Here is a 22,753-nt window from a genome sequence, read left to right as displayed (position 1 = left end):
CACAAATGACTTTCATCAGCTACTTAGGGAGTAAAGAGGTGAAGTAAAAATAAAAGATTGAGCATCCCTTGTCCAGGTGAGAGCAAGAGAGGAGGAGATTCCCAAAGTCTCTGATGATATGGTACTTCTTTCTCTTCTATGATGCCCTGGTATGGTATAAAAGATCGGATTGCATACCCCCATCTCACTCAGCATTCCACAGAGGCATAACTAGGATCTCATTACTTTACCTTGCTGCTGCTGTTCAGTGCTAGTGACAGCGACTGAGAGGGAGGCAAGAGACCTAGAAGTTGAGGTAATCAGAATAGTCTAGCTCAAAATAGCATTTCCTATAATCCCATATGTGTGGATTTTGCTTTATCCTTGAACTTAAAAGACCCAATTGTGGCATTGGGCCCACTGAAAACATTTTCACGGCAAAACAAGAAACTTTTTTCACATCCAAAATAGAAAATCAGCACAGTGCCCAGAGAACTGGAAATGAAGCTTTTGCAACTTGGAAGTTAGATGATTTCTGGAGATGTAAAACAACAGGAAAATTGTTTAACAAATACATAAAATTTATTCAGCTACTTATTTGTAATTAATTGGTAAAAAGATATTTACTGGGTTCCTAACATCTGTTGAAAAGATTAGTATATGCACATTTATAATCTACATTTAAACAGTAATCTTTTTCTTTTTTATTATTGAAATCAATTCTTCTCTAAAACAATGCATCCCAATCACAATTTCCTCTTGCTTCATGCTTCACTTCTCCCAGCTCCCCCACCATCTTCTCCATTCTCCTGCATCCACTTCTTCTTCATCTCTGTCTGAAAAGAGCAAGCATCCAAGAGACAAACAGCCAAACAGGACAAAACAAATTGCAGTACCACAGAACAAAAGCCCTCATATAGAAACTGAACACAGTAACCCAAGAGGAGAAAAAGACTTCCCAAGTTCAAGCAAGAGTCAAAGATATATCTGCTCCAGTAGTTAGAAGTTCCACCAAAGCACCAAGCTAGCAGTCACGACATGGACTCAGTGGACCTGGTGCAGACCCGTACAGGACCCGTGTTTGCTGTTTCAGTTTCATGAACCCGTGTGAGCCCTGATTATTTGATTCAATGGGCCACGTTTTCCTGGTCTCCACTACTCCCTCTAATTCCTACAATCTTTCCTCCATCTCTTTCTCAGTGTTCTCCAAGTTCCAAGGAGACTTTCAATTTAGACTCTCCCTCAGCATAATATCTGGCTGCGGATCTCTGCATCTGTTCCCCTCTGCTGCCTGAGAAAGCCTCACTAATGACGACTGGACAAGGTACTGATCTGTGAGTATAATAGAATATCATTAGGAATTACATCATTGATTTGAGGGAGGGGCATCTGGGAGGTAGCGTAGAAACCTAATGCACTGGAAACTTCCAAAAATCTATGAGGGTGCGCCTAGTGAGAACTGCTAGGAATAAGTTTCAAGTGGCCTTCTCTTTTAGCCTGTCACGGCTTCCAGTATGGGACTGGGTTGCATTTGGTTTAGATGATGGCAGGGAAGGTCCCGTCTAGAGGCAGAAACAACAGTGGCTAATACTAAGATAGAGGGTTACACTCCACAAACTGACAGCAGAGCACAATTGCCAAGGACAGCATCCACACCGCTCATTGCACAGTTTGAGCTGGTGCCTGTTAGAGCCTTCACTCCTCGTCTCTTTGGCAAGGGAAAGTTCTCTGCAGGCTACTGAAGACTTTTCGCATGACACATAAAGATGATGAAGATATTTTTTTTAAAAAATGAATAAGGGTTTGGTGTTGATGATATTGTTGTAAAGTGGGTATGCTTAAAATCGTTGACTTTATGTGAATTAATATCTTATATATACTGACAGCACTTAAATGAATATACTAAGGTTTTTCTCATAATATCTACCAGTTTTGTAAGCATATGCCAGGCATCCAGCACCAGCAAAGAGCCAACTTGGTTTTCTGCACAGGTTTATGAATTAGTGGGAAAAAGATACAAAAACATAAGCAAATGAAATAAATTATTACAAACAAGTTTTTTTTGTTTGTTTGTTTTGTTTTGTTTTTAAACTGACATACTTTCATGTATCAGTGAAATAGTGCTGAGAGACTGACAAACGACCTAATTCAAGTTTTATGACCAAGAAAGAGTAGTGGTAACCTGTAAATGTTCAAAATAATAAAATCCAAATAAAGTGTGTGTGTGTGTGTGTGTGTGTGTGTTATAGAGAAAAACAGACAAGAGATATCCAGGAATGTGGCGAGAACTTGAAAGTTACAAAACTCTTGTTCCTATGACTTAAGAAAGAAGATAAGTCACAAACCAATAATTGACCACTTCTTTATGTGTTGGGGAAAATTGGAGGTTTATCTCATATATAAAAAAATTACAAGAAAATTCAAATGTAGGAACAAGACAATTTCATGTAAAGTTTTAAAATTATTTTGGAAACAGATTGGCAGTATCACGAGTGACTAGTTAAGGGTAGGGAAACAAAGACCGAATGGCATAATTTCTTTAGCTATGATTTACGTTTCCAATCAGAATTCCTATGGGACTTGCATTTTTATATAATAAGAACTGGTTCTCTATTACCTGGTTTTTGCTTTGACAAAGGGAGGTGATTGTCTAACGATAGATACAGAGGTTAATACTAACATTGGAATAAAAACAGTGAGAATGGACATCCACAAATAAAGCGGAGTTTTTATTTGAAAAACACATTGACAGAATCTACTGTGACATTTTTTAATATATTTCCTCAGAATGTGGTGACGCCCCCAACCACAAAATTATTTCACTGCTACTTCATAAGTTTAAATTTGATACTGCTATGGTTAGTGATACAAATATCTGATGCGAGGGGTATCTGATATGAGACTCCCAAAGGAGTTACAACCCACAGGTTGAGAAAGCTGTTCTGTTATACTAGCTATGTGTTTACATAAACAGTGGCTATATAATTCTTCCTGTTAATATTAAGGACTGTGATGCAATTCTGAAAGACTGGGAAGTCAGAAGAAACCTGGTTGTTATGAATCAGGAAATAATACTTTATATACACAAAGTCTAAAAAAGAAATATTTAAAGACTAAATAAAGAAGCATATGCATGCATTTGTAGGTCTGAAATCATGAGGGGTCAGACCTGGTATACACATTCAAAACTTCCAGAAGAATGGAACTCTCTACCTGCAAATATGGTTTATTCTAATCACTATGATATAGAATGAGGGCCCTTTATTGATCAAATTGTGCCACATCATGGACTATATATACTCCTGAAAAGGATAGAGTAGTAAAGGTTTGATCATTATCAGAGATATGTAGGAATATAGAGGAAGACCTGGAATTGATTTGTGATAAACATAGATATTGAAGTCTATTTCAAAGACTCCTCAAGGGTCGAAGTGACAAACTTAGTGGTAGAGAACTTTTGAGTAAGTTGGAAACACTTACTCAAAAGGGTTTGATCCCCTGTATTAAAAAATGATAAAATAGTGATTAATTAGATGAAACCAAGATGATAGAAAATAAAAAAGCTGACTAGCTTTGATAAATATGACTAAATAGCTGAGTAATGGAAAAAAGAAGGACTCCTTCAGCTTGGCTTTTTGAAGCTGTGAGTGCTCTAGATAACGCTCACGACTGAAGAGGTGGCTGACCAAGTAGAGCAGGACATGGAGTGAAGCTGATGTAATGGGAGGAAGCAAGCAGTGTGGACATCAAGGCTTTTATTCTGTTTGGGTTTTAAAGTACAGCACTGTTGGGAACAGGATCTGCAATTTTCAAGCTAAATGCTCACTCACCCTGCCTTTAAACTTCACTTAGAAGTTCTAAATCTACTTTCACAGAAAGGACAGAAAGGAAGGAAGGAGATCCTCCTTTTAAAGGCAACACATTAAGCATTTATCTTTACCTTTATGGCATTTTGGAGGCTTTCCAGATAAAGACTAGGACTGGCTCACATTCCATTATGTAGTGATTATGGTATCGTAAAAGCTATGGTCAATCAATTATGTCTTGAAATTGCTGAAATTTCAACATGTTATTGTAACAATCTCTAATTATTGAAGGTACTTATTTGTACATATTCATCATTAAACAACATTGTGCCCATGAATAGAGTTATTTTATTTTTCTATAGCATTTTTACAACAGAAAAATTGAGACTGGATGTTTTTGATCTATTAAAAGCTGTCTCTGTTTAATGTCAATGCACTGTGTTAGATTATTAAGTAGGAGTTAAGTGCACTGCCCAATCCATAATATTTGTGTTTCTTGATATCGGCATTCTCTTGAGTGGGCTCTGTTTGCTGGTGATAAACAGAGGTGGGATTCCTTCAAGAGAAGTCATCCAAACACAGTGTTAATGGCAAAAAATTGAATGACTTCGTTAAGATCCAGCTTCCTGGTTCATGCTCACAGAAAGAACTCTGGCTCTTTCAGAATTGTAGAAGGAGCTGCAGGCTGCGTTCCTGCCACCCAGCTGGTGGCCGCCTGGCTACTTTATGCCCCAAAATAACAACACACAAACTGTATTCATATAAACACTGCTTAGTCCATTTCTATTAATGTGTGTAGCACCATGAGGTGATGACTTACCAGGAAGATTCTAGCCTACGTCCATCTAGGGGTCAGATCTTCATCACGTCTGCCCCAGAGAGGAGAGGCATGGCGTCTGCCTCACTTCCTCTTCCTCCCAGCATTCTCTACTGTTTACTCTACCCACCTATGTTCTAACCTATCTGGTCAAGCAGTTTCTTTATTAATTAACCAATGAAAACAACAGATTAATATAGGACACTCCCACATCACAGGATAGCTGGCACTTAAATAGATTCTGTGAGCAGAGTGTTGCAAATTGCTTAACGGCAATATAGACACTCTGCATCCCTGGAGCTGGAGCAGTCAACAAAGCTCACAGAGCTAGTCGTGAATGTATCTCCATTTTGGACAGGGCAGGACCAAATGGCAAAGCAGGCTTAGTCCTAGCCAGGCTGCATAACATTTTAAGAAGTACTCCTGGTTAGAAAATGATTATAGATATGCAATTTGGACAAATTCAGATGAAAATGATCTCTGAATGGGTCACAGTGTTAGATAAATGTATGTAGGCTTGGAAGAGGAAATAAAAAGAGTATAGACAGTTCTGAAAAGAAATAGGTTTAAAAATAAAAAAAGTCTTTAAAGAGAAAGTAAAAGTAATATAAAAGATTACAGTCACATGATGTGGGATTCACCTTTGTATGCTGTGAATACCATTGGTTAATATAGGACTGCTTTAAGCACATAGCAGAGCAGGGCTGAAAGAGCTAGGTGAGGAAAACTAAAGTGAATTCTGGGAAAAAGAAGGGTGGAGTCAGAGAGAAGTCATGTAGCCCCACCAGACCTAGATGGAACTTTACCTGGTAAGCCACTGACATGTGGTGATACACAGATTAATGGAAATGGGTTAAATTAAGGTGTAAGAGTTAGCCAAGATAAAGCTAGAGCTAATGGGCCAAGCAGTGATTTAATTAATATAGTTTCCGTATGATGGGCTAAGCATCTGGGAACCAACAAGCAGCCTCCTTACAACAAATTGGTGTTCCAACATGGCGGATAAAATCCACATAAAACCTTAAAAGCTTGAAAATGAATCCTAGATACAAAATAACAGAGTTAATCATTTCTTCTTGGTAGCAAGCATTTTTCTGGCAGCATGTTGGGGCTCCTTTAAGAGAGGTTTTTCTGAGTCAGTGGTAGCAGGAAAAAAGTGGCCGTTTTGAAATGTTGGCTTTCTGGACCATGCTGTAAGCCTGAACTCTGACTCTTTCTGGAGGTCTGGCTACAGAGCATTTGAGTGGGGTCTGTGAGCAGACTTCTACAACTTTCTTAATAACAACATGGGATGGCTGTGTGCCTGGAAGTAGGGCAGAGTTCATGGCTCTCAGAAGTGGCGAGCAGCTCTGCCATAGTGGAATGGGCAAGGCAAGTAGAAAGTACCATATATACCCTAGCAATGTCTCAGCTTATATTCTTAAGTGCTTAGCATTTTAAGAAGCACTTCTGGTCAGAAAATGTTACAGATATGCAGTAAAGATAAATCCAGATAAAAAGGACCTATAAATGTGTCACACTGTTGGATAAATGTACATAGGCTTGGGAGAGAAAAGAAACACTATATAAGCAGTTATAAAAATAAGTAAATGTTTTTTTTTAAATGGTAAAGTCTTTAAAGAGACAGAGTAAAGAAAGAAAATAAGCCATGTAAAAATGGAAATTTCAGAGAGTCTGGATTATGTATATTACAGTGTTTTCTTTGAATTTTTAGACTAAGTATAGAGAAATAATTCATTGTATGGGCTGCTAAGCTAAAACAACATATATAACTTAAAGGTATCTTGATTTCAAAATATGGATCTAAGGATATGTTGCTTTAAAAAAGAGATTCTTCTTTTGTTTCCACAGAAGATGAGAATCTATGGAATCCTTCCAGACTAGTGTGGTTTGAAAGATCAAAACCCCCTCAAAGTTGCCTTGAACACCCCCCAAAAATTACTTTGTCCAATAAACAGCAAGAAGAATTTTGGACAGAACTATGCCCATATTCCCAAATATTGTCTATTAATGCTTGTTTACATTTAAAAGGGGATATTCTATAGAGATTTGCATTGGTATGGATCTTGGTTTATTGATAGAAATTTAAGGTCAATTTTGTTATACTGTATATATATATATATCTATCTATCTATATATATATAATTTCTGCTCTTGATTAAAGTACTGTGTTTGTATAGCTCATGTAAAAATGTAATGTATAATTAAGAAATACAGGTTAATAGAGTTATCTATTAATAGTCAAGCTTGTAGTCATGCTAGTTAGATTTTATAGATGTACAGATATATATTTCAGTTAGATATCTTTCAAAGACTACAGAATATGACATTTAAAATGTTTAAGAACTTAGGACTTTTCATGACAATAAAACACATCTGCTTCTGGCAGCACCAATTACTTCAATAAGAAGATGGACATCAAAGAGACTTCTTATGGTGTTGGTTAGCCATTTGGGCAAAAAACTTCACTTGCCTGGACTGCTTGATGAAAGGTAAATGCAGGACCTACAGAAAAATGACTACTGAACTTAACTACATGTGAGACATTCTTTGAGGGTTCCTGCTTCATGAACAAGTCTGTGAGACTTTCTGCAGGACACAAAAGAAAGTACCTGGCAAACTGCCAATATAGGCAGAGCTGTCTTTGAAATTTCCACCACATGGAAAAGTCTCCTGGATACTATGGGCCTGTAGGCTGAAGATGGGTGACTGCAATGTTACAGAAACTTTGGTTGACTGTCCAGATAAAGAGTTGTCTCTGTCATTTCTAGAGTTTTGGGAGTTTCTTACAATGCACTTCCTGTTAACTTAAGTAACACTATATCCTTCTGGAGTTTTTGATGGAGTTGAAGAATAGATAAAAATTAGATATTAATATTGTAAATGTAATTTTTGATTGATACCTGCTATATTATATGTAGTTTTACCATGTTAAAATTAAAACCTTACTGTTTAATTTAAACAGAAAATGGGAGGTGATATGTGATCCTCTCTGTATGCTGTGAATACCACTGGTTAATAGTAATGTTAATAGATAATAGTGATAACCAACAAGTGGCCTCTTTACAATAGTCACAGATTAAAAGAGTAAAGAAAAATAAGCCATATAAAGATGAAATATACACAGAAAGTCTGGATTATGTTTATTATTGCTTTTTTCTTAGAATTTTTGAGTGCAAGAGAGATATTTGACCCTTGAGGCTGTTATGCTAAACCAACATATATATTTTAAAGATATCTTGACTTCAAAATTTGAGTCTAAGGATATGTTACTTTGGAAAATATTTCTGGTTTTGTCTCCAAAGAGGATGGGAACCTATGGATTCTTCCAGGCTAATGTAGTTTGATTAAGTAAGACCCACTGAAAGGTTCTATAAATACCTAAAAGAAATTCACCAATCAAATAGCAAGAAGCAGTTTGGAGAGAGCAATGCCCAAATTAGCAAAACAACTGCTATAAATGTTTATTTTTATTTAAAGGGGGGTGATTATATGATGAATGGTCACAGTCACTTTCTAAAAAATAAGGGACATATGATATAGAGATGAATACTTTTGCATTGTTATGGATCTTGGTCTATTGATACCTATTTAAGGTTGATTTTGTTACACTGTGTATATGTATTTCTCTTCTTGTTTTAGGTAGTATGCTTGGGCAGCTCATTTAAAAATGTAATGTATAATTAAGAAATGCAGATTAATATAAAGTCATCTTTAATAGTCAAACTGTAATCATATTAGTTAGGTTTTCTATATATACAGAAATATATTCAGTTAGATAATCTTAAATAGTTCAAAGTTGTGTAATTATGGATTTCGTCTTCATTGTGACAAGGATTGCCATTTGAGAAAAAAACTGTTCTTGCCTAGACTGTTTGATGGTATGCTGTATATACTGGACATGCAGGATCCACAGAAAAGTGAATACAGAACATTCCAAAAAATAGGATGTTCCTTCAAGGTTCCTGCTTCACAGAAGTAACTGCCAGAAATGGTACAGGATACAGAATAAATTGACTGACGAACTGCGAAGACAAGTGAAACAGTCTTTCAAATTTCCTGCTTCATGGAAAAATCTGTCAGATACTATGGGCCTACACGCTGAAGATGGATTCCCCAACATTACAGGAGAAATTTTGGTGACTTTCCAGGCAGCTGGATGTCTTTGTCAATTCTAGAACTTTGGAAGTTGCTTACAATGTACTTCCTGTTTACCTAGGTAATATTATAGCCTTCTGGGGTCCTTTGGGAATTGAAGACAGATAGTTATAGTTTTTGTTAGTTATGATAAAAGATAAATTAGATATAAAACTTTAGACTCAAAAAGATAGGATAGGTGATATTTTCCTTATTTTACCAAATGTAAATGGACTAAATTTCGTAATTATAATTCTTGCTCGATAACTGTTTTGTTATATGTAATTTTTCTATGTTAAAGTTAAAACCTTCATTTTTATTTAGACAGAAAAAGAGTGATTATATTTGATGTCATTCTGTATATGTGTTGCTTTTATTGGTTAATGAATAAAGGTGTTTTGGCCGATGGTTTAGCAGAACACAGCCACTTAGGAAATCTGAACAGAGATATAGAGAGAGAGTAGGCAAAGTAAGAGAGATGCCATCTAGCTGCTGAAAGAGAAAGACACCAGCCAGAACCTTTTCCATTAAGCTATCTTCATTGTGATACACAGATAAATAGCAATGGGTTAGTTCAAGATAAAATTGTTAGTGAGAAATATGACTGAGTCATTGGCTGAAAATTGTGGTAATTGGTATAATTTCTATGTGATTATTTGGGTCTAAGCAGCCAGAAAATTGAATGAGCTGTCTCTGTTTACAGTAAGGCAGCCATAGAGAATCCCTCCTATCAGAAGATACTTTCACCTCATCTTTGTGATACAAAATTTTATAGGGGAAGGAGGACATTTATTTATTCTTATTAAATTAACTTACAAAGGAACAATTTTCTTTACTACATTTAGTAAGATTTTATTTATATTTAGTAAGTATTTTCATTTATGTGTATATGCCACATCTTTATGCCATGATTTTGTCAGTGCCCCAGGAATCAGAAGAGCAAATCTTTTTTTTTTTTTTTTTTTTTTTTTTTTGGTTTTTCGAGACAGGGTTTCTCTGTGGTTTTGGAGCCTCTCCTGGAACTAGCTCTTGTAGACCAGGCTGGTCTCGAACTCACAGAGATCCGCCTGCCTCTGCCTCCCAAGTGCTGGGATTAAAGGCGTGCGCCACCACCGCCCGGCGAGAAGAGCAAATCTTAAATGCTGCTAACAGATGCTGGGAACTGAAATCTGGCCCTTTGGAGGAGCAACGAGAGTTCTTCACCAATGAGCCGTCTCTCCAAACCCCTTTTATGGAAATTTGATACATCCTTACCTTTGTTTATTTCTTTCTACTCTATTATTCTTCAGTATATTCTTCCCTTACATTCAACCTTGTGGTATCCCACTGCCCCACACTATCGCTTATAATTTCACAGATGAAATTATGTTTTGTCCCACCACATTTTCTCGAAGTATGTTTCTGCCTATTTTAATGAGGTCTTTCCTAATTACCCACCTTCTACCACCATCCATCCCAGATACATGCGCACACACACACACACACACACATACACACACACACAGAGAGAGAGAGAGAGAGAGAGAGAGAGAGAGAGAGACACGCATACATACACACACACACACACACACACACACATGCACACACCAGTTATAAGCTAGGACACATATATAATAGAAAATATGTTGGGCCTGGTGGTGGTGGCACATGCCTTTAATCCCAGCATTCGGGAGGCAGGGCCAGGTGGATCCCTGTGAGTTTTAGGTCAGCCTCATCTACAAGAGCTAGGTCCAGGACAGGCACCAAAGCTACAGAGAAACCTTGTCTTGAAAAAGAAAAAAAAAGAAACCATTTTGTATTTGTCTTTCTGAACCCAGATTTCCTCACTTAATGCTTTACTTTACAGTGCCAATTTCCCTTCAAACTTGATAACTGCATTGTCTTCAAAACCTGATAAAATATTCTTGTGTATATGTGTTTAATTTTCTACCCATCCTCCAATGGGCATTTAAGCTATTTCCATTTCTTTTTTATTCTGTGAAATGATTTTCAATAAACATGGGTGTACATGTATTTCTGAAGTGTGGTCTGGAGTCCTTTGGGTAGGTGCTCAGGAGTGGGATAGGTAGATCATTTGGCAGTTCTGTTTTTAATAATTTGAGAATCCTGTCAGCTGATTTTCATAGTTGCTACACCACTCTATGTTGTCAGCAACTGTGAATGAGGGTATCTTTTGTAACTGTAAATCATAGTTTTGATGGGGAAAAAAGACATTATAAAGCAAAAGTATTTTGAAAAACTGTACTGGGAACCATAATATAAACCATGCTGCTTGTGTTGGGGCACCCGCTTATTTCTAGGGAACTGCTTATTACAACTAAATGTGAATGGGTTCAATCTGGGCATATGTATGTGTGTGTGTGTGTGTGTGTGTGTGTGTAAGATGAATTTGATTTTTAAGTTTATCTGCTCTAAAATAATTTGCTTTGAAATCTGCATTTTTCTTGCTCATTATCTCTTCTGTCTGTCTGCCTCTCTGCCTTTCTCTGTCTGTCTGTACCTCCCTCCCTCACTCCCTCTTTTCTTCTTTTCCTCTCTCATATTAAATCTAAATATGAGTGGATTCAAGTTGTGTTTATCTGTGTGTATGAGTGAGTGTGTGCATGTGTGTGTGAGAGTGTGTGAGTGTGTGTGTGTGTGTGTGTGTGTGTGTGCCTATACAATGCTGCATGGCTTCTTTTAATTTGAAGGCTCATTCCACAATTTCTTTGCCAATTCTTATAGATACGAAGAAAGCCTTTACACCAAGCATCTTAGGGTTGAAGAGATGAATGAGCAGGTGAAAGCTCTTCCTATGCAAGGGTGAGGACGTGAATTTGATCCCTGGATTCCATAATGAGAAAATCTACTTCCAATCTACACCCTGTGGCATACAAGTATTCACATGTCTGCACATATACACAAACCCACACTAAAGATTGTCTTAATAAAAAAATCTTTGGGAAGACTCTAAATTTTATGTTTTTGTTAAACCAAGAGACTTTGGTTTTAACTGAAATCTTAATTTCCCTACTGTTGCAGTTCCAAAAACCACAGTGAAGGCATGAAAAACACACAGAGAAAATATCCATTTAACTAAGTGTGTTTTCTTTTAGTATACATTTAATTTTGAATAGGTATTTTTATATCAAGTATTATAATTTAAATCTTTGATTTATTAATCAATAATTTAATAGCATTTTAGAAGAAGAACTGTAAGTGTGCTTTAGGAAAGTGAAATATTTCTTTCCAATATTGAATGTACAGAATACAATGATTTTGACAAAGAAATAATTGACAAAGAAGGAGACTGGAATAAATGGTTGTATATGCTCACACTCACACATACACACACTCAAACACACACATTTCTTTGCACTAAATATTAACAATACTGGAGCTCAATATACTTGTTATATCTTTTCAAAAAATCCCTAAAATAATTTATATTAATTCATTGAGGTACAGCAGAAGGAAATGTCCATTATTATGGCATTCTAAGTATAAGCTTTATGATTTTCAAAATACTATTGAAATATGTACATAAACTTATTTACTATGTTCTGGTTTCAATGCTGATGTGGATAGTCTCTCAAAGATTCTAACAAAATAAGTTTGATTATGCTTCAGATGAGTTTAGTGACTTTGTGAGAAACTCAGTACATATTTAAATATGACCTTTTTCTTCATGTGATTATAAATATAGAAATGATAATCACTTATTCTTATATAAATATGTACTTATTTTTCTATACTTATAATATATACTCATTATTCTTATATACTTATAATATATACTTATTCTTATATAAAAAGTGAAATGGATTTTAATGTCAACATAAGTTAACTATCCCTTCTACATTTCAGGACAAACAGGATAATTCACTTTCCCACCAAGTGGTGTTGTTCTGGGATAGTATACAATCACTGGATGGTTTGTCATCCTTGCTTACCACCGTCATTTTACTAAATCCCACAAATTATCAATGAAAGTATTGAAATGAATAAGATTAGTGTTAATGCCATTAGTAGATGTTGGATATTTGGCAAAAAATAAATGTTAAGAATGATGTTTAAGTGTGTGTGTGTGTGTGTGTGTGTGTGTGTATACATATAAAACAAATACTCCAACTTCCGCATGCATGTACACTCACACACTTAAATATAAAGAGAAAAATATCTTAGGTCTGGATAGTGATGTTCTAAATACCTTACAATATTAAATTTGTGCTTTAGTGAGCTTGGAAATTGGTTTAGAGAATATTAAGGCAAAAAATCAATAGAAATAGATTGTTTTATATTGAAAGCAAGCATGTTATTGCACAAAGAATTGCACATATTGTATTCTTAACTTTTAAACAAAGTATTTGGCTATCACTGAAGAAGGAAGTGCAGTCAAAGTTTGGTCTCGTCATTAAAATGTCTTGTGATTCTTATGCCATAAATGAGTAGAACTATACAACTTGTTAGATGCATTAAGGTTATTCTTTCAAAGATATGCCCTTTAAGTATGTATGACCAAACTAATAATGCTCATCTATTTGCAGGGCTATCTCATTACTTCATTATTTAATTAAAGGCCTTAGCAATATTACGCTGATAATAATAATATTATTAATAATATCAAGTAAAATGATGCTTTTAGTCTCAACCGCAAAGGCTGACTTTTATGTGCCCAGACTACATTTTGATGATTGTAAGTATGGGAGTTTTCAATAATTGCTTCAGGAGTAGTTTGCACCTCTCATTGTTTATAATTGAAAATGATGACTTTCAAGTGTTTTAAAATTATTTTTTAAATCTGATTTTATGAGGATGAAGGGTATCATCATAGTCCTTTTTTCTACTGTTGTTATAAGACACCATGATCAAGGCAAATCATAAAAGAGTGAGTTTAGAAATTATGCTCTCAGAAGGTTGGTCAGAGTTCATTAGCACCATAGCAAGGAACACGCCAGTAGGCAAGTAGGCATAGCACTGAAGCAGTGCCTGAGAATGTATATCCTGATGCATAAACATTTTACTAAAGTGGAGAGAAGTAGTTGGGAGTACTTTGAGCTTCTGAAACCTCATACTGTGCCGGTGTTGCGAGACCCCTGAACAAGACCACCACGGAGCCCGTACCCTATCCAAATACAAAGGGGTTTACTGAAGCAAGTCCTGACTTGGGCAGTAACTCAGCCCTCCAGAAATGGAGAACTGCCCTGAACATTCACAGGATTGAGTTTACAAAGGGATCAAAACCAAAGTGGGTTACAAGCCTCGTCAGAAGATCTTATGGAAGTTGATGTTTAACCTGATATGTTGTGGTGAGGGGGTGTACAGAATTGAAGAGTAGAGTAGTTAAAATACATGAGGCATTGTTGAAGCATGTGGTTAATGGCTATCATCAATCATACATCAGTCATACCTAGGTTGGAGTTGGACTCATTCTGGGAACTTGGTTGAACTTGGGATCATGGAGAGGACATAAGAGGGATAATCATAGATTAGTTCAAATTTGGCCCTTACATTTAAAGTTTTTCTGTGTGGCACACCTCCTCCATGCTACACCCGCTAATCCTTTCTGTCCAAACAGTTCAAGCACCTGGGGACCAAGTATTCAAATGCATGAGCTGAAAGATGAAATTCTTATTCATATCACCACAGTTATTTAATAATATGTTATTTGGCAAGTACAAGGCATGAAAATATGCAAGAAAATGTCAATTGTCCTTATGCATATACAGATTTATTCAACTATATTCATAGCAGTATTATTTGTAATAGCCAGAACCTGGAAACAACCTAGATGCCCTTCAATGGAAGAATGGATGAAGAAAGTGTGGAATATATACACATTAGAGTACTACGCAGCAGAAAAAAAAAATGACTTCTCGAATTTTGCATTCAAATGGATGGAAATAGAAAATACTATCCTGAGTGAGGTAACCCAGACCCAAAAAGATGAACATGGGATGTACTCACTCATAATTGGTTTCTAGCCATAAATAAGGGTCACAGAGTCTACAATTGGTGAACCTAAAGAAGCTAAGTAAGAAGGTGAAGCCAAGGAAAAACATATAGTTATCCTCTTGGCTAAGGGAAGAATACAAAATTGCCGGGGAGAAAATTGGGATATTGGGGTGGGGTGGGATGGGGGTAAGGGGAGATGAGGAGAGAAAAGTGAGAAGGGGATGATGGGGGGAACTTGGGGAAAAAGGATGACTGGGATAAGGGAAGGCTGGATAGGGGAGCATGGAAGCACCATTCTTAGTTAAGGGAGCCACCTTATGGTTGGCAAGAGACTTGAACCTAGAGTGGCTCCCAGGAGCCCAAGGCGATGTCCCCATTTAGTTCCTTGGGCAGCTGAGGATAGGGAACCTGAAATGACCATATCCTATAGCAATACTGATGAATATCTTGCATATCACCATAGAAACTTCATCTGGTGACGGATGGAGATAGAGACAGAGACGCACACTGGAGCACTGGACTGAGCTCCCAAGGTCCCAATGAGGAGCAGAAGGAGGGAGAACATGAGCAAAGAAGTCGGGACCACGAGGGGTGCACCCACCCACTGAGACAGTGGAGCTGATCTATTGGGAGCTCACCAAGGCCAGCTGAACTGTGGCTGAAAAAGCATGGGATAAAACTGGACTCTCTGAACATGGCGAACAATGAGGGCTGATGAGAAGCCAAGGACAATGCCACGGGGTTTTGATACTACTTAATGTGCTGGCTTTGTGGGAGCCTGGCCTGTTTGGATGTTCACCTTCCTAGATATGGACAGAGGGGGGAGGACCTTGGATTTACCACATGGCAGGGAACCCTGACTGCTCTTTGGACTGGAGAGGGAGGGGGAGAGGAATAGGGAGAGGGGGAGAAGGGTGGGAGGAGGGGGAGAGGGAGAAGGGTGGGAGGAGGGGGAGAGAAATGGGAGGCTGGGAGGAGGCGGAAACTTGTTTTTTTTTTTTCCTTTTCTCAATAAAAAAAAAATAAAAAAAAAAGATTTATCTCTCCCAGACTTTTCTTTGTATGCACTGCAGTATGGGGGGGGGGTCTTTAAGATGTTTAAAATTTCAAGGTTTTTCATACTGCTGATTTCCTCTTCTTCAGTTCACTCTAACATGTGATACATCCTCTACAACCTTCCAGCAAACGCTTCCCCAGTGTTCTGGCATTTCATTAATAAAGCTTATATGAAGATCAGAAAAGAAAAACAGACACACTGCCCAGCCTTACAGACAAGGCAGCAATGACACACACCTTTAATCCCAGCAGCCACAATGACACACACCTTGCATCCCAGCAGTCACACTAGCTTGCTATAGAAACCAGGCAGTAGTGGTATACATCCTTAATCTTAGAATTAGAGAGGATTATAAAACAGGAGGAGACAGCTCTCAGACACAGTCTCATTCTTAGATTCCTGGAGGCAGGATTGCTATTTCAGACTGAGGTAGAAGTAAGCTTTTCTGGTCTTCAGGTTGAACCCCAATCTCTCTCACTGAAATTATATAATTTTGATTAATTTGGCATCCAACTTTTGGGTAAAATTTTCCAAAAAAAAAAAAAAAAAGGTTTGCTTGAGGATTTTTAGCCACCAGCTTAGGACAGATCTTGCACTAGTATTACAGCTATAGGAATTAGAACCCAAACCTAGTCACCTGGGTTCAGGAGAAAAACTAGTGCTCCCAGGTCCCATCCATCTTGGCTTATCCTCCATGGATAGATGGAAATATACAGAGAATCTGGATACCGTATGTGATTTATTGTGTTTGACTTATTTGATTGCTGAGGAAGGAGCAACAACTGCTAAAATATATTTGATTATAAATGCTACTGGGTAAATCCAACCTATATATTTTGAAAATGCCCTGACTTAAAAATTTAAGTCACAAGATAAGTTACTTTGGAGAAGAGGTTTTTTTTTTTTTGTTTTTTTTTTTTTTGTTTTTTTTTTTTTTTTTTTTTTTTTTTTTCCCCACAGGAAGCGAGAGGCTGTGGGTTCATTCTGGGTTTAGAAAAGAAGGTTTGATCAAGGAAGACCCACTGAAAAATCTCCGAAGGAGTGGATAGCCCAAATGATTCACCATTTAGAGCACTTCTGTTGCAGTTTCCTCTAAGTTCTACATGAAAAACAGTTTCAAGGCAGCTGGCTGAGATGATCCATCCTCCAGTTAGGACTTGACCATAATCTTAAATTTTCTCTGGATCCCCATAAGATTATCAACACCCCCCAACCAGCAGAAAACAGCCTAGAAAACTGTACTGACATTCCTCCCAAAATAGATTATGGATGTTTGTCTTTGTTTAGAGTGTGGTTTTAAGGTGTTATAGATAATGGTCAGGAAAAAAATCTAAATGAAAGTGATTAGATTCAGGGTTCTGGTTCTGAAAAAATGGGAGGGTATAGCTATGATATGATAAAGGGGTAGATTATTGAATCTACTTTTAAAAAGCAACTAGTATTTTTAAATGTTTTACATTGGGCTTTTGTATATTGTATACAAATTTTGTATATTGATAACAAATTGAGATTAAGCAACTAGTATTTTTAAATGTTTTACATTGGGCTTTTGTATATTGTATACAAATTTTGTATATTGATAACAAATTTGAGATTAATTTTGTTAGAATATACATTTTACTCTTGTTCAATATATTGTACCTATATAACCTATTTAACAATGTAATATAAATTTCTACCCCTTGAAAAATATTATTAGCAACTATTTAGGATAATAAGAAAATGGAGGTTAGTAGTTAATCACCTAATATAATTAAATTTGTGGTCATATTAGGTATGTTTTAAAGGTCAAATAAAAATACAGTTTAGATAGACAGGTCATCTTCAAATACTTCAGAGATCTTCAGAATATGGCATTTAAGATGTTTTAATAACCTAGGTTTTTGTTTTTAATGACAATGAGACATGTCTGCTCCTGGCAGCAACAATTTCCTTCAGAGAAGATGATGGGCATCTACTAAACTTCCAATGAAGTTTACTTTGTTTATGACAAATGTAAGCCACTGAGCAAGAAAATGCCCCTGCCTTAACTTCTGAAAGCATGATGTCCTAATGACAAGCAGCACACAAAATAAAGTGCCAAATATTGTCAAGACTAGGAGGGACAGACCTTCAAAATATTCACAAAAAAGTCTGTCAGATATGTGAGGCCTGTAGGCTGAAGGTGGATGTCCCAATGTTGCTGTGGAAGTTTGGGTAACTGTCCAAGCAGCCAGCTATTTCTGTCATTACTCATTTTTTTTTTTTTTTTTGGAATTTGCTTGCTTACATTTTCTGCTTACTCAGTTAATACTATTTCCTTCTTGGATCTCTGAGGGGTTGAATACTAGATAGTTATAGTTATGTTTTCATTGTTTACCAGGAACAGAAAGAAAATTATTATAGAGAGTAAATTAGTTACAAGACTTTTTGACTCACCAAGATAGGATAGATATGGAGTATTTTCTCTGAATTTGTCAAATGCAAGTGAACTAGAAAATGTTGATGTATTTATTACTTGTGTATATTGAATATAGTTATTCTACTTATGGTATATAGTTTTTCTTATATTAGTTTTAACCTTTTTTATTTTAGAAAAAGGAGGAATATAGTGGCATTTCATTTGTATTTTAATAAATAAAGCTTGCCTGAAGATCATAAAAGTGAAACAGATACACTGGTCAGCCTTACAGACCAGACAGCAATAGCATACATCTTTAATCCTAGTAGTCATACTAATTTGCCATAGAAACCGGGAAGCAGTAGTAGTAGTACAAACTCTTAATCTCAGAACTAGAGGAGATAATAAGACAGGAGTAGACAGCTCTAGACACAGTATCATTCTGAGATTCTTGGAGGCAGGACTGCCATATCAGACTGAGGTAGAGGTAAGATCCAGTGGCTTATCTTACTTCTATATACCAAATATCTCTCTCTGAGATTTTATTATTCATGCTTCGCCCGAGTATACTTTATAGTTGCCCTAAAAATACTACATAGAATGAGGATTTGTGTAGCGATATATGTATTTTGATGAATAAATTTTCCCTGAAGGTCAGAGGCAAACCTAAAGTCACTAGAGGCTAGGCGGTGGTGACACATATCTTTAATCCCAGGATTAGGGTGGTAGAGTCAGATGGGTCTCTGTGAACTCAAAGTAACTCTGGGCTACAAAATATCAATGCAGAAATCAATCTAGGTGGTGGTGACCTACACCTTTAATCCCAGTACTAGGGAGTGATACATCCTTGATCTCAGAACTAGAAGGAATATAAAATGGGAGGAGAGGCTTGGTTTGCTTAGTTTGTGGTTGCCCAGCCTCAGTGAAATGAGACTTTTCTAGTGGCTTGGTTGATTTGGTTTTCTGGTTTTGGGGTTGTACTCCAAAATCTGACTCTGAGTTTTTTGTTTGTTTGTTTGTTTGTTTGTGTTTGTTTTTTGTTCATGATATCGATTTGGTACCTATTTCTTTTTCAATGTCATTCCTCTCATCAAATTGTAATCTCTCATACCTAGACAGCTTCCATGTGTCTTTAGAGATATGATGTGTGTATAAGGAGTGAGCCAGCAATGCATCCACTGCCTTTATCTCAGCTTCCAGAATTGCCCATGCGGGGAACCCAGATGAATCCTGGAATGCCCATGTTACAGGTAGATGTGGGTCTTCTTTGAAGAACGGTGGTTAGGATTCTAGCTGAGAGTCAGCTGCCTGACTTACCCTTTAAGCAGTCTTAAGTTCAAACTCCAGTGCCACAAAAAAGAAAGCCAACTCTGGGAGATGTCTGTAGCTTCTATATTTTATGTCTAAAAATAACACATCATGCATTTCCTGTGAGAATCAAGGTAAGATTTTATCTGTTACTTTTTTTTTTTTTTTGGTTTTTCGAGACAGGGTTTCTCTGTGGCTTTGGAGCCTGTCCTGGAACTAGCTCTGTAGACCAGGCTGGTCTCGAACTCACAGAGATCCGCCTGCCTCTGCCTCCCGAGTGCTGGGATTAAAGGCGTGCGTCACCATCGCCCGGCCTATCTGTTACTTTTATAGAGAAACTTTTTTATGTTTAAACAACTTAACACTAAGACATATTTTCTTAACATTTATTTCAAATACTAAGTATGAAATTCACAGCAATGGTTCTAAACAGTTAAAGTAAATTATGGAATAACCAATAAAAGAGTTAACAAAATAATTGTAGAGGTAACACTAAGTATCTAGCATTAAAACTAATTTGTTTTTATAATAAGCTTAAAATGTTTCACCAATTGCTTTCCATTTTTAAAATTCTTTGATGTTTTGTCAAAATGACATAAGATATATACTTACCTACTTGTATATAAATTACAGACAACCTGAGTTCAATTCCAGGTTCCACGTTGTAGAAGAAGAAAATTGACCCCTAAAAGTTATTCTCTGACCTCACACAAGCACTGTGGCATGCCCCCGCCGCATTGCTGTGGGATAATGTTTTTGTACCCTGTAAAGATCTGTCACTTGTATTAGTTTAATAAAATGCTGATTGGCTGGTAGCCAGACAGGAAGTATAGGCAGGGCATATATAAACATAAAATAAAGAAAATGTAATAAAATAAAAATTGTAAGAAGACTGGTTTGTTTAACTTGACCTTAATCAACTTAAAATCGCCCCCATTTTTTCTCCCTCTAACTTTTCTTATGCTTCCTAAGGTCCTGATGGAGTTCTGCTTTTAGGGGGCTACAATACTGAAAATTCAGATTTGGAGATGAAATCTAAGCAAGATCAGGAAACTTGCTGAGTGGTGGCACTTCGGACACATTGAAATAGGTAGGTATTTGTTAATATATCATTGCTCAAAATCTTTATAACTTAATCTTGCTTTGATCTTTATTCACAATGAGGCAGTTTCCTTGCACGAAATTTCATAATTCTGTTGATATCTTTTATACCTCACTTAATTTAAATTTATATTTTCTTCATTTTAATTATTTTCTTTTTACATAATAATAGTAATCAAGTATTTCATTATTTTTCCTTCATACAATTCCTTCTGATATTGCAGAATTTTAGGCTAATTTCCTCATTGTTTCTGATTTTAGTAAAAGTCTTGGATAGATACGGCCAAAGATAGCTGTGTTTGTAATTTACTGACTATTACAGAGTCATAAGTTGATGTGACATAACTTATAATATTCACCTATTCTGTAGGTATGTTGTACAGCTAACGTGTGGCTTCAGGAAATACCTTGGATCCAATGCCCTCTGCACCAGCCTACTACAGCTATAGTGAAATTGATTATTAACTCAAAATTGTCTCATTGGTAAGGAAAAAGCAAAATCTTCAGATCATCACATAAGCCTCTAATGGAAACATTTTTCACTAACTCTATTGAAAGAGCATATCAAACTAGGGCTTAATTTCTGATTTGTTTTTTGTTTCTATTAATTTTAGTCTACTACTCTTGGATTTTATTAAATGAACATCCAATACCAGAGGCAATGTCAATAATTTCTTTCCTTTCCAGGAGGCTCCTCGAGCAGCCTTCAGTCATATGTGTATTTACAGAGGACTAATCACTGAAGCCAAAATGTGAGTTTCCATCCGCTGCAGTAGGAGAGAAAGGGCCAGCACTGGACACGGTGCTGGAAGGACCACTGCTGTACCAAGGTGGCTTTTCAGAGCGATGCCGGAGTTGCAGCGGTGGCGAATGAAGAGTACCGGGTGGGGAAAACGAGCTATCTGAGGCCGGTTGTGCATAGAGTCAAAGAGGGCTCCTGTAGAAAGACAGCACGAGTTTGTGGGGCCCGATCAGACTCCTGAGGAGTCACTTGAGGAAACCAACCCTCTAGGAGGCCAGGATGTTGCTGAGGTCAGCCTGGTATGCCAAGAGGTCCCAGATACCACCCAGACATGCTATAACATCCTTGAGGAGTCCGCCAACCTAATCAGGAGGTCCCTGATATCAGCCAGCTGTTCCTAAAAACCATGACACTACCACCAACACGTCAGCCATGACAGAAGGCCAGCCAACTGTCTCTGAAAGCTTATGAGGAAGTCGGCCAGCTTTGTCAAGACAACCCTGAGGAGAGTAACCAGCTGTGCCAAGAGGTCCCTGTGGAGCTGGGCAGGATGGCCCATGGAGTCCCTGTCAGCGTTGGTAGCATGGTCTAGGAAACAATTATGGAAATTGACAGGCTAACCCAGGAGATCCGTGAAGAGTTCGGCCCACCACAGATAATGCCAGGAATTATCTGTGGAGGTTGGCATACTGGCTAAGGAGGTCCCTGCCATCATTGAATTGTCTCAAGACATTCCTGAGGCTGACAAACAATCACAAGAGCTCACTGAGGAGGCTGGTCTGCAGGCTCAGGAGGTCTCTGAGGAGACTGCTCAGGACTCCAGGGTGGTTTCTGAGGTGGTTGATGAGCTGCCTATTGAGGATCTCCCCCAGGGTCCATCTAGTGATGAAAACACGGAAAGTCAGTCTCTGGCCCGTGACCAGCACTCATCCCTTCCACCAGCAACGTGTAATTAGTCACTTTCCCACTGGTTTAGTCCAACATCAGCCATCTGAACCAGTAGCCTTCATGTTGGCTGACACACTAGCCAGAGCAAGGCCTGAGCTCATGTCAGGGATGTCTCAGGAAGCAGGCCTTCTGGCATAAAACATATGCCTAAAGGGGAGCTAATTTATGTTCAGAGCAGCCATTAGCTCTTTACTAGATGCAGGGTAGGAAATTGTAGATTGTTGAAGGAAATGCCACTTAACTGTTGATACTGTTGAAGGGACAGCAAATATACAATGGAAGGCAGAAGGCTTTGTACTTGTTGAAGGAAATATTCACTAACTTCTTTAGGTACCCTCAGCTCATGTGTGCATTCAAGGAAGCTCTTGTCTTCACTGTCACAGGCAGGCCCAGGGCAGCCACCTGAAATGTCTGCAGAATAGAGTTTCCTTCTCGCAAACGTCAGTCATGTCCACTCATGGTTTAGACTGGGCTTATGGGTGTTTCCGTATAATTGCCAAGTGCTCCCTCTGCCCTAATCCTGCTACTCTGGACAGTGACTCTA

This window comes from Microtus oregoni, unplaced genomic scaffold, assembly GCF_018167655.1.
Source record: "Microtus oregoni isolate MIOR12 unplaced genomic scaffold, Mior012 000006F_ref0000085, whole genome shotgun sequence".
Taxonomy (NCBI): domain Eukaryota; kingdom Metazoa; phylum Chordata; class Mammalia; order Rodentia; family Cricetidae; genus Microtus; species Microtus oregoni.
Note: the sequence above shows the minus strand (reverse complement) of the source record.